The sequence below is a fragment of the Eulemur rufifrons genome, chromosome 2 (assembly GCF_041146395.1).
Source record: "Eulemur rufifrons isolate Redbay chromosome 2, OSU_ERuf_1, whole genome shotgun sequence".
Taxonomy (NCBI): domain Eukaryota; kingdom Metazoa; phylum Chordata; class Mammalia; order Primates; family Lemuridae; genus Eulemur; species Eulemur rufifrons.
The window spans coordinates 50,596,945-50,617,592 of record NC_090984.1 but is presented as its reverse complement, the minus strand read 5'-3'; the positions used below and the strand labels follow the sequence as shown (position 1 = coordinate 50,617,592).

Below are 20,648 nucleotides of genomic sequence, written 5' to 3'. Positions count from 1 at the left end.
CATTACTCAAGGGTGAGAAATACTGGCTGTGGTACTTACTGATAACTCTTCATGTTTCTTTCTCTAGCTAACACCTTTTTCTTTTGAAGAGTGACTGAGTTAGGGTCTCAAGCAATGGAGTGACTTGATTTCAAAGGCTTCCCAGATACAGGATTAAATAGCAAATTACTTGCTTATTTCTGGAAATGTCAAGTGTGTGATTCCTTGGTTTGTCCGAAATCACTTTCCCACAGCGTGAGGACTGAAGCTTATTGGAGGTTTTAGTACGGTAAGCCTCGCTGGACTGCTGTTTGACTTTCTCAAGATACGGCTTCCTTGTGATGTCAGCACTAATCATGAGGGGAAGGGACCATACTGTCATGAGGTCAAGGGAGAGGTTGGGCTGAACGTGGGGGACAGGAAATACTTCCATTTCCCAATCCACTTCTGGAGAGCATTAAAGTCATGTTTTCTATAGTTATATAGTCATGTATATGTAAATCTGTAGCAAGGCCCGTAAACCTACAAAGTGTCAGAGGGTTCAACTTTAAAGTATGTCTCAAAGGAGTCAAAAAGTGGTGATTAACTTTGAGCTTCTCAAGGATCAAATATCAAGCAATTTACCATTGTTGGTGTTTTAAAATGGTATGTAGCCCTTGCTGGACTCTGAGTCCCATTCAAAACGGCAATGTCATTCCCAGAACTGCAGGCTCCTCTCTGTCACCCCCACCCCAATCTTTTGAGCGTCCCAGCTGCTCACATTGCCCCTCCACAACATGGGGGCTTTTCAGGTTATCCTGGTGACCTCACTCCTGTTTCCATGCTGCTCAACAGCCTGCAGAGTGGCTGCCAGCCTTGGACAGTGAGTGCTCTTAGCCCCACGCTATGCCCTTCCTTCGGGGAAGCTTCCTTCTGGCACTACCTCCTCCCTGCCCCACTGGTGTGCACTGTCTCCTCTGCCGTCTTCCCTTGTGCTGTTGTGTCCTTACTTGAAAATGCAAGTCCCTGTGCCACCATGCCTGACTCCTTGAAATCAGATGGTTTCTCCTCTGTCATTCCAGCTCTTGAAGTGTCCAGAAAACTCTGTTTTACATTCCTTTTCTAGAAAGATCTTAGAATATAAGTCTTCCAGGGCCTGGCTAGAGGATACTACTTGAGGAACATCACCAGAGCAGCATTAAAGGAGGTTTCTAGACCAGGGGTTCTTTTTTTAAATTATTATTTTGGCAAAAAACACATAACATAAATTTACCGTCTCAAGAATGTTTAAATGGGCTGGGCGTGGTGGCTTATGCCTGTAATCCTGGCACTCTGGGAGGCCGAGGCGGGAGGATCGCTCGAGGTCAGGAGTTTGAGACCAGCCTGAGCAAGAGCGAGACCCTGTCTCTACTAAAAATAGAAAGAAATTAGTGGGCCAACTAAAAATATATAGAAAAAGTTAGCCGGGCATGGTGGTGCATGCCTGTAGTCTCAGCTACTCGGGAGGCTGAGGCAGTAGGATTGCTTAAGCCCAGGAGTTTGAGGTTGCTGTGAGCTAGGCTGACACCACGGCACTCTAGCCTGGGCAACAGACCAAGACTCTGTCTCCAAAAAAATAAAAAAGACTGTTTAAATGTACAGTACAGTATTATTAACTGTATACACAATGTTGTACAATAGATTTCCATAACTTTTTCATTTTGCGTGACTGAAACTCTATACACATTGAACAACTCCCCATTTCCCCCTCACCCCAGCCCCTGGCAACCATCATTCTACTTTTTGTTTCTATGAGTCTGATTATTTTAGATAACTCATATAAGTGAATCATGCAGTATTTGTCTTTTTGTGACGTGCTTATTTTGCTTAGCATATGGTCCTCAAGGTTCATCTATGTTGTAATATATGCCAGTGTTTCCTTCTTTTTAAGGCTGCATAATATTCCATTGTATGTACATACCATGTTTTCGTTATCCAGTCATCCAACAGTGGACATTTAGGTTATTTCAACATCTTGGTCATTACGAATACTGCTTCAATGAATACGAGCATGCGAATATCTCTTCAATTCTTTTGGATATATTCCCAGAAGTGGGATTACTGGATCATATGGTAGTTCTATTTTTAATTTTTTGAGGAGTCTCCATATGTTTTTGTTGTTGTTGTTGTTTCTTGAGACAGAGTCTCACTCTGTCACCCGGGCTAGAGTGCTGTAGCATTAGCCTAGCTCACAGCAACCTCAAAGTCCTGGGCTCAAGCGATCCTCCTGCCTCAGCCTCCCGAGTAGCTGGGACTGCAGGTGCGTGCCACCCGCCTGGCTAATTTTTCTATTTTTAGTAGAGATGGGGTCTCGCTCTTGCTCAGGCTGGTCTCGAACTCCTGACCTCAAGGGATCCTCCCTCCTCAGCCTCCCAGAGTGCTGGGATTATAGGCATGAGCTGCCATACCCGGCCCTCCATAATGTTTTTCATAGTGGCTGCACCATTTTACAATCCTACCAATAGTAAACAAGGGTTCCAATTTCTCCACATTCTCATCAATACTTGTTTTGTTTTGTTTTGTTTTGTTTTGTTTTGTTTTGTTTTGTTTGAGGTGGGGTATTGCTATGATGTCTGTTACCCAGGCTAGATTTGAACTTCTGGGCTCAAGTGATCCTCCCACCTTAGCCTCCTAAGTAGCTGGGACTACAGGCACAGAAGTGTGTCCATGCCTGGCTAACACCTGTTGTTTTTTCGTTTTTGATCGTGACCATCCTAATGAATGTGAGGTGATCTCTCATTGTGGTTTTGATTTGCATTTTCCCGATGATTAGTGATATTAAGCATCTTTTCATATGCTTGTAGGCCATTTGTATATCTTCTTTGGAGAAACGTCTATTCAAGTCCTTTTCCAACTTTTTAATCAATTTATTATTATTATTATTATTGCTATTGAGTTATGAGTCCTTTATATATTCTGGATATTAACCCATTATCAGATATATGTTTTGCAAATATTTTCTGCCATTCCATATGCTGCCTTTTCACAATGTTTATTGTTTCTTTTGCTGTGCAGAGGTTTTTAAGTTTGATGTAGTCTCATTTGTTTATTTTTACTTTTGTTGCCTATGCTTTTGGTGCTATATCTAAGATTCCATTTCAACATCATGAAGCCTTCCCACTGTGTTTTCTGCTAGGAGTTTTATATTTTCAGGTCTTTTTGTTTTAGAATTTTTTTATTTTTAATACAGGGACCTTGCTAATTTTCTCTGTATCGTTCCAGTTTTAGTATATGTGCTGCCGAAGCAAGCACAGTTTCAGGTCTTATATTTAGGTCTTTAATCTAGCTTGAGTTAATTTTTGCATGTGATTTAAGATAAGGGTCCATTTCATTCTTTTCCCTTTAGATATCCAGTTTTCCCAGCACTATTTGTTGGAAAGACTATCCTTTCCCCATTGTGTAGTCTTGGCATTTTTTTTTTTTTTTTTTTTTGAGATAGAGTCTTGCTCTGTCATCTGAGCTCGAGTGTCATGGCATAAGCCTAGCTCACAGCAACCTCAAACTCCTGGGTTCAAGTGATCCTCCTGCCTCGGCCTCCCAAAGTGCTAGGATTACAAGTGTGAGCCACCACGCCTGGCCTGCACCCGGCCTGCACCCGGCCTAGTCTTGGCATCTTTGTGGAAGACCATTTGACCATATACATGCAGGCTTATTTCTGGGCTCTCTATTTTGTTCCATTGGCCCAATGTCTGCCTTTATGCCAGTACCACACTATTTTGATTACTGTAGCTTAGTAATGTTTTGAAATAAGGAAGTGTGAGGCCTCTAGCTTTATTCTTATTTCTCATGATTGCTTTTTAACTATTTGGGGTCCTTTTAGATTCTATACGAATTTTAGGATGATTTCTTTCTATTTCCGGAAAACATGCCACCGGTAGACCAGGGTTTCTTAACCTGTGGTCCCAGAATCCCTGGATGGCACGCAGGGTGCTGAGGGTCCCCTGGCACTGTGTTTGTCTGCCTCTGAGCATTTTTAGCTGGTCCCAGAAGCCTGCAGATCAGGGTCCCGATCCACACACTCCACAAAAGTCAAAAGTGGTGGCCCTGGACAGTCGATTTGTCATGATGCAAGGGGGAAATCACAGATAGGCATGACATCCAAAGGAGCTCACAGAACACAAATCAGGCTTCATTGGTACTTAATACCATTGCTGTTGGGTTTTTCAGTTAGTGTTATGGACACTGTGGTGAAAAAATTGCCATCCTACTCTGCACCCTTGTATAAGACTTTGTTACGTACAGAGCACTAACTGATTAATGCAATGGTAGCGTTTTGCCCTAAAATGGATGTCTGCTTTCCCAAAACCCGTCCTCCTTTTCTGTTTGGGTCTCTGATGGTGTATCATCTTGGACTGCAAGTCCCACGGGAGCAGGACGGTCTGATTTTTAATTGTTCCTGCCTTCATTTTGCTAAGTGAAGGAGTTTATGATGAAATTGTTACTGTGCATGTTCCCTGGTGGTGTCTAAGCAGATTGGGGAGCAGCTTCACAAGGTGTTGACACATTTTGTTCAGCAGCTTGTATTCTTAAGCTTCTATTGGGACAATAAACTTTCAAAAATAATTGTTAACATAATCATTATTAATGAGACTTACTGATTAAAACACAAGTCAAATAACAAGATCTTATGCTTTGTTTTTCATAATTCAAGGCACCCCTTTCCTCCTGGAAACCACCACCTGAACTGCAAACATTAAGATAATGTTTCCTCATGCTCTAGGTCTGTAGGCAAAAAGAAAAAAGGAAAAAAAAAAAAAAGAAGGAAAAGATAATATTTCCTTGGACCAGCAAAGCAAATTTTCCCCTCTTGTGTCGGCTCCCTCCTCTGGCCCTCTCTTTGCCTAGAGTGGCTGTGGCTTTGTCCTCATCCCCCCCTCCCTCCTGAGCCACAAGTTTTCTCAGGTGTCTAGAGATGTTTTACCATTCAGAGTGCCCCGTCACCAGCATCACTGGTCAGGGAAGCATCCGTGCATGCCACGGTCATTAGTGAGTGCCTATCTCGGGCCAAGCCTGTGCTAGCATTTCCCCAGAGGAACACAAGTGGCATTCTGGTGACAGGACTAGTGAAAAGGTTACGTAGGCAAATATGTTGGGAAAATCCAGTTACACAGAATTTAGAAGATGACTGCAGAATGGTTTTTTCCCTGATATGTTAATGTGTCTTGTTTCTTTGTGTGGAAGGTGGAGACAGTGGAACCCATACTGTCCTTCCAAACTTGTTTGACTACATATTCCCTTTTTCACAGGTCTGGGGGTCCTCTGAATCCACTTTGGGAAGACAGATCTGTAGGAGGCTCACACCAGCTCCTAAACCAGCTTTGCTGTTTTGACTGTCTCCTCTAGAAGAATACAGGTACTCAATGTTTTCATCTACTTCTGATTTCTCAATCAGTAGGTATGATTCAGGTTGAAAGATGGCGGGATGGGTACATGAGTGTTTATTTTATTACTGCTTTGAAATGTGTATATATTTTATATATACTCTTTTGTATGTATAGTTTTTCAAAATTATGTTTTTCTCTTGCTTTAATAACTACCATGGCTTTTATAATCCACATACCATTATTTGTTGACTCTAGAAATAGATAATGAACTTCCTGAAGTTTTAAATTACAATAAACAAGTCTAAAAATTGGTCAAAATCGGTTTATTTTTTTCTCACATATCTATTATTTTAAATGTTTTTTTTTTCCAAAGTATATGTAAAAAGACTGTGAGGATTGGAATGCCCATAAACATCAATAAGTTGAATGGTGTGCCACAGAGTAGAAAACTGCATCCTCTATCCTTGTAAGCCCATGTTCTTCTCACGATATTTACCATAGTGGTTAAGGGCACAGGGTGGTGGCTCATAACCTGTAACCATGGCACTTTGGGAGGCCAAGGTAGGAGGATCACTGGAGACCAGGAATTCAAGACCAGCCTGGGAAACATAGTGAGACCTTGTCTCTACAAAAGTAATAATTAAAAAATTATCCAGGTGCAGTGGCATATACCTATATTCCTAGCTATTTGGGAGGCTGAGGTAGAAAGACTACTTGAGCCCAGGAGTTCAAGGTTATGGTGAGCTATGATCTTGCCACTGCACTGAAGCCTGGGCAACAGAGTGAGACCACATCTCTTAAAAAATATAATAATAATAACGAAGATCACAAGGTGGGAAATCAGACAGATCTGTTCTCAGATCCCCAATTCATTACTTCTCTGTATGACGTTGGGTAAATTGCTTCATCTCTTGCAGCCTCAGTCAGTTTCTGGACCTGAAGAATGGGGTTTGTTTGGAGATTTAGATGGAATAACACATGTAATGCTCTACAGATTGCAGCATTCCTATAAAGTATTTAACAGAGCCATTACTAGATCTGGCCTTGTGAACTAGCCAGCAGAATGAATGACTACTCATTGTAAAAATCAACAGCAAAAATCTTCCTGCCTTCAGCTTTCATGATGGTTAATTTTGTGTGTCAACTTGACTGGGCCACAGGATGCCCAGATATTGGGTCAAACATTATTCTGAGTGTCTGCAAGAGTTTTCTTGCAAGAGATTAACATTGGAATGGGTAGACTGAATAGAGCAGCTTGCTCTTCCCAATGTGAGTGGGCTTTATCTACCCAATTGAAGGCCCGAATTAAACAAAAAATTCTAACCCTTCCTCAAGAGTAAGGGGTAACTCCTCCTCCTGGACTGCTTTGAGTGGGACATTGGCCTTTTCCTACCTTCAGACTTGAACTGAAACATTAGTTCTTCTTAGGTCTCAAGCCTGCCAGCTTTCAGATTTGAATTTATACCATTATCTTTACTGGTTTTCAGGCTTTTGAGCTCAAACTGGAACTAAACCTTCCGCTGTCCTGGGCCCCCAGCTTGCTAACTACAGATCTTGAGACTTCTTAGCCTCCATAATCGTGTGCGATGATTCATTACAATAAACCTTCATATATATATATATATATATATATATGCACACACACGTCCTGTTGGTCCTGCTTCTCTGGAGAACTCTGACTAATACAACTTTGATAGATATTCTTTTAAAATCCCAATTAAGATAATCAAATGTCTAAAGAAACATCAACCTAAGAACTGGTGATAAACATTAAATATTCAGTGACTCATAGAACTAAGACTGAGTGAGGGTTAAAAGAGAGAAAATATAGTGTGTTGGGGCCATATGTTCATATAGTGTAGCTATAGAAATCCGGGAAGGATGGGGAGAATGTACGCAAGAAATAATTTTCAGTGCTTTCAGTAATTATATCCATGGTGGTAGTGTTAATGTTATTCTGAGACAATTGTGTGTGTGACGTGGGCTAAAGTAGATAATTAATAATGTGATATTCTAATTTTATCCTGCCCCGTGTCCTTGGGAGCCAGGCTTCTTGGAGTGGAAGAAAGGAGACAGAAATGTAATACAGAAAAGGTTAAGTGAAAACCCTATAGTCCTGCATTTTTCTCACAAGCTACAGTTGCCTTCCTTTGAACCCGGAGCCTTTATGTTCTCACACCCAGCATACCATTGACTCTGCCTTCGTGAGAGTCCCACTTGCCTTGGAACTGCTCTTCCTTTTCCCTCCGCAGTTCCCACCCCAGTAGCCATGTTTAGGACATGAGATGCCCACTGGCTAGAAGTGTTTGGATGTCTTTTACTGGCCATGTGTATGAAGAAGCAGAGAAAGAAGGTCTGGAGAAAGAAAAGCAAGACGTTCCCAGCAGGGAAGGGCTGCCCTGATTCCTGACCATTTTCTTGTCCCTGGTTCTACTTCCTTACTGAGGCCTAGCTGCATTTCTGTCCTTGAGCTCTGTATATCCTTATGCTAAATTTCTGTTTTCTGTTTAAGCTAGCTTAAGAATTTGTTTACACCTGTCAATCTGGAAAGGTGTAAGAATCAGTCAGACTGACTGATTCTTACTAAAGTATACATGACTAATAAAACTCCCTAAGATTTAAAAACAAACAAAAACCTCCTTTAGTCCTGAATTTCAAGTATCCATAGGAACTCATGAGATATTTTATATCTATCTATCAATTGATCAGTTCATGGATAGATCTGTCAACTGATGAAATGATGGATCTATCTATCCATCTATCCATCCAAGCTATGTCAACTGAAGACGCCTAGAAACAGTGACCAAGCTAGTAGCAATAACTACAGTACTCAAATTGTAGTCTTGAAATACCATTTTCTATTAAAATAAATCAGAGCTTCTTAGAGAAATGACTGATTCCACATCCGGGGTAGGAAATGTACAAGACAAAGTCTGAGCACCTTGTTTTAGTGGCTAGCAAGGCAGTGGTCAAAGACCACTGGGGTCATGTCAAAAGACTCAAGAGCCAACTTAAAAAGGCTCCCACCAGTCAAAGGTGGGACAATTTTAACTTCAAAAAGGATAATAATTGTAACTAATCGAAACCATTAGCTGCATTCAAATCTATGAATTTGCACTGCCATTTAAAAAATAGTCATCTTCGGAAGATGATAGGCATTATATTCAAAACTGGTAAATAAAGGGAAAGAATCAAGCCGGGCACGGTGGCTCACTCCTGTAATCCTAGCACTCTGGGAGGCCGAGGTGGGAGGATCGCTTGAGCTCAGGAGTTCGAGACCAGCCTGAGCAAGATGGAGACCCCGTCTCTACTATAAATAGAAAGAAATTAGCCAAACAACTAAAAATAGAAAAAATTAGCCGGGCATGGTGGCGCATGCCTGTAGTCCCAGCTACCTGGGAGGCTGAGGCAGGAGGATCAATTAAGCCCAGGAGTTTGAGGTTGCTGTGAGCTAGGCTGATGCCACTGCACTCTAGCCCAGGCAAGAGACTGAGACACTGTCTCAAAAAAAAAAAATAAATAAATAAATAAAGGGAAAGAATCAAACATTTATCTTGGTGTTTTTTTTTTTTTGTTTTTGTTTTTTTGTTGTTTTTTTTTTGAGACGGAGTCTGGCTCTGTTGCCCCAGGTAGAGTGCAGTGGCATCATCTCAAACTCCGGGGCTCAAACAATCCTCCTGCCTCAGCCTCCCAAGCAGCTCGGACTACAGGCACAAGCCACTCCACTGTGCCCAGCTAATTTTTTCTGTTTTTAGTAGAGACAGGGTCTTGCTCTTGTTCAGGCTGGTCTCGAACTCCTGGCCTCAAGAGATCTTCCAGCCTCGGCCTTCCAAAATGCTAGGATTACAGGTGTGAGCCACCACGCCCTGCCTCTACTGACCTTTACCACCAGGTAACCAAGTAATAGATGAAGGGAAGCATGTTTTAAATAAAGTACAACAATTAATAAATAATAAATAATAGAATATCACCATTTTGCAATACCCAATGAACTAATGAAACTAGACATTGTGTATCAACAGCTGCTGACATTACAAAACTTGAGATAAACAGATGTTATGTTCCTCCTTGTAAAAGGACACATCACCACCTGTAGATTGAAGGAGATGCAAATTTGCAGGAAAGACAGAAGAACATCTCAGGGAGTTGGGAAGATATGGGAAGCAAAACCCTAAAACAGCAACAAAAGTGGCTAACATCTATGAGGTGTCACTATGTGTAAACATGTCCCAGCTTTTCATGTATGATCTCACTTAATCTTCGTAACAACCCCATGAAGCAGGTGCAATTACCATGCCTATTTTACAGATGAGGAAAGTGAGACACAGAGGGGTTAGTAATTGCCCAAGGCCAGACAGCTAGCAAATAGATGAACTGGAATTTAAAATCTGGCCATCTGGCTCCAGGGCCTACTCCCTTAAACTCTGGATTGTATTGCCTCTCATTAAAAATATGTGCTTTTGGCCGGGCATGGTGGCTCACGCCTGTAATCCTAGCACTCTGGGAGGCCGAGGCGGGTGGATCACTCGAGGTCAGGAGTTCGAGACCAGCCTGAGCAAGAGCCAGACCCCGTCTCTACTAAAATAGAAAGAAATTATCTGGCCAACTGAAAATATGTATAGAAAAATTAGCTGGGCATGGTGGTGCATGCCTGTAGTCCTAGCTACTCGGGAGGCTGAGGCAGTAGGATCGCGTAATACCAGGAGTTTGAGGTTGCTGTGTGCTAGGCTGATGCCACGTGGCACTCACTCTAGCCTGTGCAAAAAAACAAGACTCTGTCTCAAAAAAAAAAAAATTAAAAAAAATGTGCTTTTTTTCTAGCCTTGCGAGGCAGGCAAAAAAAATTTTTTAAATAATAATAAAAAGATGTGTTTTTTAAGTAAGAAAAGTTATAAGATAATAATGGCAAGTGTGTGCATACACAGACATATAGAAACTCTTAAGATCCTAAATATTATTTAAGAAGATATGTGCAAATGCTAAAACCATATTATTAAAGTTGGGATAGCAGCGTTCAATGGGCTCCCTCCTCTAAGTTTGGTTTGGTCCTCACCGACTATCTCCCCAATTCCTTCAGAAAATGGAGGTGGTGAACAGGATTGGTTCTCCTGAACATATGCTCCACAAAAAATGTTTTGCTATGAATTTTAAGGTCCTATGTTGACACAGAAATTGTCGAGACTGATGAAAAGACGTTGGAGGCACCTTGTTAAAGCAAGTACCTGAGGCTTGTAGATTGGGCAGCCAAATGGATAGAAAGAACCCATTCCATCTCACTGTCTCCCTTCCTCCTCCCTCCTTCTCAGACCTAGCCCTGAGCTAAAGCCAAATGTGGCTTCTGTCCCCTCCCCTGCAGCACTCCTAGCCTCCCCAGGGCTTTCTCCCACTCTCCTTCAGCCCAACCAGTTTTCTCTAAGCAACATGTGAGAGTGAATTCAAATCTCTGAATTACCTCTGGAAGGGCTGTAAGTATTTATTAATACATTTTATCTCTAACTCCTGTTAGAGGGAATCCTGACTTGCACCCAGCCAGGAAGTTTTGTGATTGTAATTTGTTACTGGGCCCACCCTGCTCCCTGCCAAAGGGTCCTTTCCACATCTCTCCAGCCATCCCAGGCCAGAGGTTGCCTTCTGCCCCTTGAAAGAAGTGGCTCTTCCGGGAGACCCAGGTCACCTGGCCCAATCTACACAGGTGTCCTGTCTAGGCCCACCTGCCTCACTCTCCTCCTCCAGAAACTTGGAGACATTGGTATTTTTCCCCCAGATTCACTGAGATATAATTGACAAATAAAAATTGTATGATGTGGGCCAAGCACGGTGGCTCATGCCTGTAATCCTAGCCCTCTGGGAGGCCGAGGCGGGTGGATCGCTCGAGGTCAGGAGTTCAAGACCAGCCTGAGCGAGACCCCGTCTCTACTAAAAATAGAAAGAAATTATCTGGCCAACTAAAAATATATATAGAAAAAAATTAGCCGGGCATGGTGGCTCATGCCTGTAGTCCCAGCTACTCGGGAGGCTGAGGCAGTAGGATCGCTTAAGCCCAGGAGTTTGAGGTTGCTGTGAGCTAGGCTGACACCACGGCACTCACTCTAGCCCGGGCAACAAAGTGAAAGTCTGTCTCAAAAAAAAAAAATTGTACAATGTGATGTTTTGATATTCATATACATTGTGAAGTGATTACCAAAATCAAGCTAATGAACATATGCATCATCTCATATAGTTACTCTGTGTGTGTGTGTGTGTGTGTGTGTGTGTGTGTGTGTGGAGAACACTAAAGATCTACTCTCTTAGCAAATTTCAAGTATGTAATACATTACTATTAATTATAGTTACCATGCTGTACATTAGAGACATAGATATTTATTAAAGTGAATCTGTGGCAGGAACGAGATATTTTGGCAGCCCTTGTGTGTTTTTTGAACCCAAGGTGGAGCTCATGCATGGGGAGAAGCAAGTGCCAGCTGTCTGAACATCGGGAACTGTCACTATCAAGTAACTGTCTCTGAAAACCCTTCCCTTTAATACATGCACAGCCTATGAAGGACTATGTCTCGAGTGTGACCAAAGCCATTTTTAAATAAGTGCCAGCACTCTTAGTACAAGGCATCGCAGCTGTCAGTATGATATGCCTGGAGATACTTGCCTTAATGAACACCAATTTGAAAGTTTTAAATACTTTCTATCCTCCTGACATGTATTTCAACTTTTCAGAATCCACCTTTTTCCAGGGAAAAAGGATAAAATAAAAGGAGGGCTGCCTGCCACTAAAACGAACACTTCAGGCATCAGAAATTAGGGTTAGGAGATTTTCTGGCATGTGCACACAAATCAGAAATATGTGCTGATTCCTAATCAGTACCAAGTGAATATCGTCAGTGTCTTCAAATGGGTCAAAATGTCTGAAATATTGAGATCCAGAATGATGGAAATAATTGCCTGCTTCTGACATCAGGTATCAAAGCTGTGGGTTTTAGTGTATGTTTCAGTCCCCAAACTCCCATTCCCTCATAGTTCTCATTTGTCGGTTGAATGAATGCCACATGCCTGTGTTTCCGTAGCAGACCCTGCCTCTTGGTTTTAAAGGGGCCTCCGTGCTGTTGCAGTATCACAGGCAATGGCAGCAAGACCTGGGTGCTGACGCATGCTGTGAGTCAGGAATCCTGATGCAGGCACCCATCACTAGGATTAGTCTCTTTAGCTGCCACTTCCTGGTCCTAATAGATTAACAGACTAAAACTGCCCCCGTATCAGTAATTGTTTACCAAACCATTTGCACGTACAAATCATGCTGTTTAGGTTTACAGGTGTGTACTGAAAATGCAGAACATTTGTCTTGTTGCTGCCGTGATATATGTAGCAACCCCACCAGAGTCAATGCTCCACAGATTCATTAAGGGAGGCACTCATTCCATTTTAGCATGTGGGCTTCCCATTGGCAAACACTGGCTCTCTTTCCATTGAAATATGCTACTTGTTTCAGGGAATCCTAATGCAAAGGTCTCAACGTCACCATTGCATGCTCTAATAGAACAACCAAATTTCTAGAGAGAGTTGTTTATATACATGGTCTCCACTCCAAACTTCTTATTCATTCCTCAACTCCAGCCCCCATCACTCCAGAGAAACATTTTCCCCATGGTCACCAATGACCTCTGCCTCTTTAGATCTGGTGGGCATCTTCAGGCTTTGTTCTGACCTCCCAGCAGCATTCAACCCTCACACTCTGCTGAAACACCCTCCTCCCTTCCGGACAGCCCCCTCTCCTGGAGCTCCCCCTTGCTCCTCTGGCTCTTTTGTGGGCTTATCTCCTACATTCAGTCCCTGAACATTGAGGCTGTTCAAGGTCTTTCCTAGGCCCCCTTCTCTTCTTACTCTCTTACTCTTGTGCTTTCTCCAACAGCTGTCTCATTCGCACCCCACATTTCCAGTACCATAGATGCCCGTGGTCTTAAACACAGATCTCCAGCCCAGGCCTCGCTCTCTAAAGGGTACAGACTCATGTATCCAGCTGCTAATTAACATCACCACTTAAGTGTCTCAAAGATACTTCCAACTCAACATACCCAAAACTCATGGTTTTTCCCCAAGAAAAAGAAGGAGGAGAGGGAGGAAGGGAAGGAGGAGAAAAGAGAACGGGAAGGGAGGAGAGGTGGAGGGAAGGAGCAAGTAGAACAGAAGCCTGCTGTTTGGGCTCTGTCCCTGTCACCATGAACATGACCATCATTCATCCAGTTCCGTGGGACATACACCTGGGAATTTTGCTCAACACCTTTTTCTCCCCAAGTTCCAGTCAATCACCAATCCTGTCTGTTTTATCTCCAAAAGGCCTCCACTCCTCTGTCTCTACTCCATCTTCCTCGTGCCATAATGGAGGTGATGACGAATATCATCTGTGTCTACCTATGGCCATAGCCTTCTTTCTGTCTACCCAAATCTCCACTGCCCCCATTCCAGCCCAACTCTGCTGACATCCTTCAATAGCTTCCTGCCGCTCTAAGGATAAAGACCGACACACTCAGCACAGCCATAGACCCTCATGGTCCAGCCCTGCCTTCCTCTCTGACCTCCACTTCCCAGAACACTTTCTCCAGCCACACAGGCCTTAGGTGCTCAGTTGCCCCGGCCTCCCTGCCTACCACAGGACCTCTGCTTGTGCTGGTCCCTCTGTCTGAATTGCTCTCCCTCCCCTGCCTCCACCCCACCCTGCCTCGTTAACTCATTGTCCTTTGGACCTTCTCAATTGCCACATCCTCAGGGGAGCCTCCGTGACCCCCTCCAGCAGACCCCGGGCCTGCCCTAAGCTCTCGCAGTGGGGCGTACCTCGTCGTTACCTCCCTCCTGTCTGCGCGTGATTACATATCTACTAGTGCAATTATTTAATTAATGACTGTCTCTCCATTAGCCAATTAGTTTCACGAGGCTAGAGATTGTATCTAATTCTGCTTACCTTTGTACCCTCAGCTTGGCTGTGGAGTCTCAGCTATTGCGAATACTAAAAATGTGAAACTGTTTAACAATGAAAGTGGTTTTTCAATTTTGCTTTAAAAGGTATTTTAATGGGTTTGTATTCACATTTCCTTAAATGACCAAAAACATAAAGGTTTCCTACTCTTACCTCTTTTCTTTTGATATGTGTTTCAATCATGAGTGGATCTATACAAAGGACAGAATTGTGGGCACCCCAAGAGTCAGAGCCTACAGTAAATGATGTTTTTGGTGTCTTGGGTCTTATTTAAATCCTGAGTGTCCCAGGTGGTTGTTGCATTTGTTACTCATCAGTGCTGCTGAAAATGTCCCCCAGGAGACTGCCACTTGTTTCAAGGGACCGTGAGCCATGTTGCCTGCATGTATCTCCCAATTCTGGACATTTTTCAAGCTATATTATCATGTTTTCACAACCTGACAACATAGAGGCCCGTTACAGACGTAAAACAATGCAGTGATCTCTAATGACAAGCCTCATGGAAGTCACTGAGTGAGACCTCAGCAGCCCAGGCCCTCCCTGTCCCCGGGTTCACTGGCTCACTCCAGCTGGAGCTGCCCTCGCTGCTGTTGCCTCTCCCACATCTACCACTCTCTGCAGCTGCCCTTTTATTACCGTTCTAGCCACTGGCTGCCAAAAAGAGACCAGGGCCACAACCCTGATCCTTGTGACATTCAACTGCAGCTGCCATCCCAGTTAATGTGAGCAGAGGGATGGTTCCTCCACTGTCACCAGGCCCAGCTCTCTTGAGTCGGTGCCAAACCCTGAATAGTCTGCCTTGTGAGCAGGACACCAGCTAGTTCCCACGGATGGTGTCCAGGTCGCCCGACCCTCTCCTACCTTAGAAGGAGTTCCTGCCCACCCTGCTTGCTTCGCTCTGAAGTTTGGGGCAGTATTTTTCTACCTTTCTTATTTAGGAGAGTTGTTTTTTTGTTTTTTGTTTTTTGTTTTTTTTGAGACAGGGTCTGTCACCCAGGATGGAGTGCAGTAGCATCATCATAGCTCATTGTAACCTCAAACTACTGGGCTCAAGAGATCCTCCTCTTTCCTCAGCCTCCCGCGTAGCTGGGACTATAGGCATGCACCACCACGCCAAGCTGATTTTTCTTTTTTTGTGGAGATACGGTCTCACTATGTTGCCCCGGCTGGTCTTGAACTCCTGACCTCAAGCGATCCTCCTGCATCAGCCTCCCAGAGTGCCAGGATTACAGACACGAGCCACCGCGTCAGGCCAGAAAAGATGTTTCTGTTAGCCAGCTGTTATCCTAGACCCGAAAGTCACCCTAGCATAATCCCTGCCACACTTTCCCCTCTGCCGAGATTTCTCCCCTATTCCCCCCATTCCATCACATAGTCCAGTGGTCCCCAACCTTTTTGGCACTAGGGACAGGTTTCAGGGAAGACAATTTTCTCATGGATGGGATTGGGGGAATAGTTTTGGGATGATTAAAGTGAATTACATTTATTGTACAGTCAAACCTCTCTGCTGATAACATGTATTTGCAGCTGCTCCCCAGCACTAGCATCACTGCCTCAGCTCCACCTCCGATCATCAGGCGTTAGAGTCTCATAAGCAGCACGCGACCTAGATCCCTCGCATGCACAGTTTACAGTAGGGCTTGAGCTCCTGTGAGAATCGAATGCCACTGCTGATTTGACAGGAGGCGGAGCTTACGCGGTGATGCTAGTGATGGGGAGTGGCTGTCAGCACAGATGAAGCTTCCCTTGCTCACCCACTGTTCACCTCCTGCTGTGTGGTCCGGTTCCTAACAAGCCATGGACTGGTACTGGTCCGGGGTCTAGGGATTGGGGAGCGCAGATGTAGTCTATGCCCTCTCGGCTCACTCCTTACTTTCTCAGGGCAGCCTCCTCTGACCTGCAGACCAGATCAGATCTCTATGTGGTTTGCGCCCCAATCACTGTGTCCCTCTCCTCTGTAGCTCTTACTACAGTTTGTAATTCTGTATTTGATTTATATCTACATCCCCCTCTAGAAGATAAAGTCTTTGAAGGCAGCAATTTTGTCTTTTTTGCCCACCACTGCCTCCCCAGTATGCTGCACACCCAGTCCATAGTAGGGGCTGCGTAAGTATTTGTTGAATGACTGAATGAACTATGTTTATGATTCACTTCATTTCGTGTCAGTCTTCTGAGAACTTTTATCTTCAATAAACCCATTTCTCTATCATGGCAAGTAAAACACTTTTGGGGCAGTTGCTACAGTATGCATTACATGTGTGAGCATCACAGTGTTTCTACTTATGGGTTCAATACTCCAACCACAAATTAAAGTATTTCTTTCAGGGTGGTAAAAACACTCTATTACTGACGGGCAGTCAGTCAAACGTGGCTCTGGGGGAAGGGGTCATGTTACGACACTGCAGGTAGGTGAGGATACCAGTGCCAGTCAGGGAGGAGGCTGTGAAGATGCCCAACTCCCGCTTGGTGACACCACCTCTTCCTCTTCAGCTTTGCAGAACGCAGGGGCTTTGAAGAAGGGGGTGGGCAGTCCCGGAACTGAGTGACAGGCATTCCTAAGATCCTGAGTCATGAGGTGGCTCTTTGGAGGGGGTCTCAGAATGAGACCGTGTGGTTTGGCTTCACGCATTTCCAGGTTTGCTTTGTGGTTTGTCAAGTCATCACACCTATGCTGTTGGAAGATGACAACAATATGTTCAACCTAAAAATGACAACAAAGCAGTCGTGATATAGAGGGATGAGGCTGGACATGCAGTCAGAACCATCATGCCGTTTGCTGGTTCTTGTCACGCATGGAGAATGAACCCTTGCGGAAGGGAAGGAGAAGCTCCCGGGAAGCAGTGTGGGAAGGTGGAAAGAGCATTGGGCTTGTTGTCAAGGTAATAACCACTTCCGAGGAGCACTTGCAGTGGGTGGGCGCTGTGCGGAGCACTTTGCATGCATCATCTCATTTAAGCCCACAACAGCCTGTGAAGGTTATTATCACCGCTTTCCAGATAATGAAACCAAGTGTCAGAGCGAAAAAATGTGCCTGAGGTAACACAGCTAGTAAATGTCAGAGCCAGGATTTGAAGCCAGTTCTGTTTGACTTCACATCAAACCTCTTAACCCTGGGATACATTGGCTGTCCAGTCCAAGCCCTGGCTACTCCATCGCGGCTGCGTGGCTGTGCATAATTATTTCATTTCTGTAAAAAATTTATTGTCTGTAAAATATGAACAATAATACCTGTGGCAGAGGGCTTCTGTGAAGACCAAACGAGACAGTGTGGATGAACTCTTTAGAACTGCAGTGTCTGATACCACAGCCACTAGCCACATGTAGCTACTGAACTTGGAATGTGGCTCGTCTAAATTGAGACGTGCTGTGAGTGTAAAATATATACTGGACTTTGAAGGCTTAGTGTGGAAAACAAAGAATGTAAAATAGCTCAGTAATTTTTCATATTGAACATAGGTTGAAATGGTAATATTTTGAATATATTGGGTTAAATAAAATGTAGTACTAAAATTAACTTCACCTGTTTCTTTTTAATTTTTTAACGTGGCTACTAGAAATTAAAAATTACCTATTTGACTCATATTTCTATTGTACAGCACTGCACAAGAGCCCTGTAAATATGATTTATTATTGTTATGGTAATTTCACTCAGAATGAAACTTCATTTCACCGCTGAGGTCAGCACCTGGGCAGATTCTGACATAGAATGTGTCCCCATTTTTCTATAAATGTAAGTTTTAATGAATAAAAAATCTGTATGTTTTCATCTTTTGAATTCAGTCCTTCTGATGTGTGTTTTATTGTTGTTTTTCAGTTTACACAGGGTCTGCCAAGTGGAGGAAAGTCTCTATGTCTGGAGAAATTAACCCACTCAAAGTATATAAATGGCCATTTACAACATTCTGGCCCAGATGTTTTTTATTCAGGAACTAGAGAATAAATCGCATCTCATGGAGCACCAAAATCACTTTTCCCTTTCGTATGGTGGAAATAATCCTTTTTTTTCTTCCATTGCTTATCAAATGTTGCATATCCCAATTCAAAATAATGTCTGAATCATTACAATCATTTCAAACCACTGTCTATGAGAATGTATTATTTAATGCATGCCTAAATTTCATCTTATTACTTTTAACCCATCATTCCAGCCTAGACAATTTTCTTATTGAGCATCATGCTATCCCTTTCAGCTTTGTGTATGTCTGCTAATTTCATTTTAGACTTTCTATTGTTCATTTGGGTCACTAAATGCTAAAAGAAGACATGGCTAAAGACAGAACAGTCAACTAAATTATAACCTCCATAAGGACAGTGGGACCAAACTTACATAGTGGAAATAGAGAACTGATCTACATTCCATATTGAAGTTACGTTCCAGGAAAATGCAGCTTACAGTGAAAGGAATTTTGTTTTAGTTTGGATAACACTAGCTATTGTAACACATAAACCCCAACATTTAAGAGGTTTAATATAACAGAAGCTTATTTCTTCCCTGGATAATAGTCTAGTGCTAATGTTTCTGATCAGTGGGTTTCCTTCCTCCTTCTAGTGATTCAGGCCCAAGTGATTCCTCCATCACGTGGCTCTGCCATCTCCTAGGGCCTTGTCATCCTCTGTAGCCAATTAGGAAAGAGAATTTGGAGAAGGCACACACATTTCTTAAACTTTGTCTGAAAGTGGTACACAATTACTTTTGCTCACATTCCATCAACGTGAATTTATCATTTGGCCCCACCTAGACGTTAGGGGGACCAGAAATACAGTTCCTGGGTTGGAAGCCTTTTCCTAGCAATACACTATACTATGAAAGATAAGCATGAAGTCTGGTAAATATCTGCTCTTCATATCTGCTACAACTTATAAATGGAATTTATTTCCATAAGGATGAACACAAAATGTTGAGATGTATTCCAGACTTCACCATCCAACACTACCCACCCATTGTCACTGCCCCTAAACATATTAAATAACACTTAAAATGCATTGCACTCGACAGTAAGAATAATAAAAGACTGTGTAATTCTTTACTGCCCCAAAGGCAATGGTCACAAAAGTGTACCCACAAGATGGAATGAGTTAGGCTTAGAGGGATGAAGGGGTAGTAAGATAACAACATCTACCTCCATTCACTCCATTGCGGGGGGCGGGAGGGCAGATGAAGTGAGAGGATTCAGCATGAGGGAGGCTGGAGTCTGGTCTCCTCATTGCTCTTAAAGTTGGAAAAGAAGAAATGAAGTATCAACTGTTTTCCTCATTTAATTTTATTAACAAAAATCACGATTGTTTGTATTTGCTTTCTCCTAGACAATGTTTCCAGATGATCTGACAGGTAAATACCTTGGAAAGATGGCTTAATACCCAAATTGTCATATAAAGATGTGCAAATTTATGTAAAATGATAAAGGGCAAACATGAACAATGACCGCTCATTTCTTTATATTCCCCACAGTGCTCAGCGGTGCCTTCCCACAGCAGGCACTTGCTAAATATGTATTGACTTTGGATGGATTAAGGTGGATCCAGAGTTTGTCCCAACTGTGTCTTACCTGAGTATTCTGTTCTCAAATATTTATTTTAATAGTTACATATTTTCTAGGCATCAATCCATCTCATGGATACTTCTTTCTTCAATATGAAAGGGATACATTCTACGAAAATGTCCCCTAAATTGAAGTGTCCCCATGTCTTTAGTTCTTCTTTCCCCCCCCCTTAAAATTCATGCTGAGACCTGTGTCTTTAGTTCTGAATCTGCTATCCAGCTCTAAATCTGGTGATTGGCTAAGGAACTAAATTTCTGTTCTTTATATTATTAACAGAACACAATAATAAATAAAAGTGTCTAAAAGTATCTGAATATGGACATTTGTCTATTTAAAAGAGCAATCACTTTTGATCATATCACGCTTATTTATCTTAATATGTACTAATGTGGGGCAAGGGAGGGGGTCAACGTTATGCGACAAATGCCCAGTTTTATACAGTTTTATAATATGTTCTGTTTTAACAAGCTCCTCCTTTAAAATGGGGAGACCTTTCTATCTATGACTAAACTCCAGCAGCCACAGAAGAAAAGATGGATATATTTAACCACACTAAAATGAAAAACACTCCTGCATGGCAAAAATACTATAATCAAAAAGACTCGTCAAAAGACCATGCAAAATTTGGGGAAATATTTGCAGCTTGTATCACAAAAACTTAATTTCCCTGCTATATGAGTATTATCAGAAATAAATAAAATCAAAACTCTAATAACCCAATAAAAAATGAGCAAAGGTTATAAAAGTCTGTTACATAGAAAAGAAATACAGTGGGCTTTAAATATATGAAAAGATGTTCAACCTCATTCATAAGATAAATGTAAA

At 42.7% G+C, this 20,648-nt stretch overlaps 1 non-coding gene across 1 annotated transcript; it reads right to left on the bottom strand.

Moving 5' to 3' along the window:
* Positions 1–3,140: 3,140 nt before the first annotated feature.
* LOC138381083 (U6 spliceosomal RNA) lies at positions 3,141–3,249 on the bottom strand. Its single transcript, XR_011233027.1, has one exon. It is a non-coding gene; the product is annotated as a U6 spliceosomal RNA (small nuclear RNA).
* Positions 3,250–20,648: the final 17,399 nt, after the last annotated feature.